We start from the raw sequence: 3467 nt of genomic DNA on the forward strand, positions 1-3467 counted from the left end.
TATACAAATGGTACCAAATGAACCCGTTGGGGTCCATTTGGTTCCATTTGTATACTGTCAAAGCTGATTTTTGTGTTTGAAAAACACTGCCGTAGTGATTTCACAACGAAATCAAATGTGATTACACACCACCGTGACAAATACAAACGCTCTGAAAACCTAATGTTATGTTATCGCCGAGTGAGACTGTTACACCAAAACTGTTGACTTGACTTATGAATTCTGTGACCTACCGTCGCAGAAACGCGACCGAGTATACACGCAATGAGTATTAGGAACTTTGCTCACCTGTATTGCAGACATGTTGTTATGTGGGGACTTTATCCTGGAATAAAATCCATTTAATACGACGCACAGAGTTGATCCTTCTAGGAGGAGGACCACCATGTAATAAAATGCGTGCGCCTTCCTGTGTCGGCGTCATGACGTCATGACGTCATGTTGTGACTATCATTGGCTGGGTAGTCTGTCAATCACCGTGAGCTTCTGTGATTGGACTGGACACCCCCGGTCCCGCCTCCGCTCCCCCCCGCTCCCCCCGCCTCCCTTCAAAACCAAATCCTTCAGGTTCGAAACAAAATCCTTCACATACAAAACAACTAGCTTCAGACCACAAAACTGCAACTAGCTTCAGGCACAGACCTTGATTGCATAGCGTCAGATGCGCATGCATCGTGCTGTGGTGTGTGAAAGTTTAACCCTTGAAGATGACTTTGAGTCTTTCAACAATAGAGTTGCAAGCTTCGAAAACAATCACTATTTACACGGAGAACAAAATAATATGCAGGGAGAAAAGTGCCAAAATGTATATTCTGAAACTGTGTTTCTGATGAAGTTGAAACTCTGAAAATGTGTGGGCGAAACACTGTACAATGTCTTGGCAGAATTTCTTCAGAGATACAACACGTTTTGTCACAGATTCAAATCACTATTCTGCGTTTTGAAATCATTTTTCAGTCTTACAAAAAATATTTTCAGAGATTGAAAATAACTCTCAAGGTTTTGAAATCTTTATTATGAGTCAGGAGTTTACAAGGTTTTATGCAGGGAGAAAAGTGCCAAAATGTATATACTGAAACTGTGTTTATGATGAAGTTGACACTCTGAAAATGTGTTGGCGAAACTCTAAAAAGTGATTTGTATCTCTGAAGAAATTCTGCCAAGACATTGTACAGAGTTTCGAAATAATTTTTCAGAGATTCAAATTGTTTTTTCAGAGATTCAAATTTTTTTTTCAGAGATTCAATTTTTTTTTTCAGAGATTCAAAACCATTTTACAGTCTTGAAATACTACTTTCAAGGTTTGGACATTTGGCATGAATCTAATCCCATAGTCTGCGGCTCTGCGCGCGACACCGTCGCAGGACGGAGCATAATTAAGCTTCATGGACTGCAGCTGGGCGAGCAGTAGACGCTCTGGTGATCCAGTGGATCGGGTGGGTGATCAAGAGGAGCGCTCCCTCTGTTCTGATGACGGTGAATAGAGGTGGGGTTTGAAGGACAACTGTTTTGAATCGCTATTATTGTTTACAATCAACAGAAACTAAGGATTATATATTTCAAGAGTGAGAATTTACAGTAAAAATCCTAAGCATTCTTCCTCCACACTGGGAGAAAAACGGCATCTGAAAGTTTGATGGAATGCATTTTTAAACACGAGTGCCATCCATTGCATCCTATGAACGGTGGGGTTCATTTGGTGCCGACCGGTGTGCGCATAGGCCTACTGGTTTATATCAATGTGACGTGGACCATTAAGGCATCTATTTCACTGCAGATTAGGTTATCATTCCTAACCCTTAAATTCAACACATTCTTTCATGTTTTATTTGATTGCCTTAATTCCTACCCTGGCATTTGGCATTTGTGCCCTCAAAAATGGACAACACTAAAGGGCAAGTGGCCTTGACCCTAAAATGACTAAATTCCAGGCCTGACTGCAATACTAAACTAAGTTAGAGAAAATCGAATATCTTAGTGGAATAGTCAAGTGTTTAATACGCATTAAGGTTAGGGTTGATAATTAATTTGGGTTGTGCCAATTGTCAGTAAAGACTGCAGAGTGGGGGCTTTGGGTGCTTGGGCACCTGCCCTTTGCCTCAAAGTGACCCTTTTTTTCCTCAGTCAGTTTTTATTTCACCTGATGCAGAGAGTCAAGTGCCCTCCCATCTTGTTAACTTGCAGCAGCAAACACGTACTTTATTTGAGACCAGAAAGCATGCCAAGTTCACTGTACCACATTTCTGGTGTGAAATGGCACAAGGGACCCCCACAAAACAACCACCCCAGAAATCGGCGTGAGCTGAAGTGCCCTTTTGTGAGGTTTGAGCACCTGCCCCCTCAGTGTTCACTGTCAGGGACGTGCTGGCCATTGGGAAAAGCGGGACAACTCCCGAACGGCCGGTTCATTCCCGGCTGGTCCAGGCCGGCCATTAGGAAAAGAATAAAATGTCGGCCTTCGTTCCATTTTGGGGGCTGGGCAGCCAACAAAGTAAATCGTCACTGTCGGGCAAAAATCTCGTATCTCCAAGTTTCAAATGTGTAATTTTTTTTAGCAAAGCAAAGCCCTGCTTCATCATACAAGGCCGTCGCACAAAAGTAGTGAAAACAGCAGATCTGTGCTTGTAGATCGGCTGTTTTCACTAGTTTAATTCATTTTTAAAATGATAAATACAAAACAAACGGTTTTGGACATACAAGGTTTCCACCCGACAACGACGAAATATAACTCATGTAATTGGCCCACTGGCTTGTCACTTGTCATGATCTGAAATGGCAAAGTAGCAGCAGCGCTATAGAGATCTCTCTCCATAGCGCGCAATGAGGGCCTCTCCAACTCTTTTTCCCGGGCTGAATCAGGGGCCCAGCAAGTCCCTGTTCACTGTACAGCCCTGCTGACACTAGTTCTGTTAAGACATTACGAGGCACAGCTAATGCTTGTTCTCTTAAAATCACAGTAGAGACCCGGCTGAGGCAAGTGTTTATAAGGCTGTGGTTATTGATGGAGCATTCTTGGGCATACAGTACTTGGTGCTGAACAAACACACACAGTTAGCTATTAGTTCTTCTGTGAGATAACAGATCAGACTACTGATACTCTAGAGCAGGGGTCTTCAACGTTTTCAGGCCAAGGACCCCTTAGCGGAGAGAGAGATGAAGCAGGGACCCCCACGTTTGACAGCACAATCGTCAGTGAAATTTGGATTCGTGTCAATTTGTATTTTCAGATGTTTAACCACTTGAACCATCAATACTTGATAAACTTGTCTGCTCTTTTTCCCCTCTGCACCAAACCTCTTGGCCAAAAATAGCCCATCTACAAGCTCACAACGCCTCGCAGCGCGAGGCGTTGTGAGCTTGTAGATCTGCTATTTTTGGCTAAAGTTCTCAGAATATGGACACTAGGGTTCAAGTGGTTAATATAAAAAAGGAGAAAAAAACGTTCTGTCACTCAAAGGTTTGAAGGA

Source organism: Nannobrachium achirus, assembly GCF_963921795.1.
Source record: "Nannobrachium achirus genome assembly, chromosome: 20".
Taxonomy (NCBI): Eukaryota; Metazoa; Chordata; class Actinopteri; order Myctophiformes; family Myctophidae; genus Nannobrachium; species Nannobrachium achirus.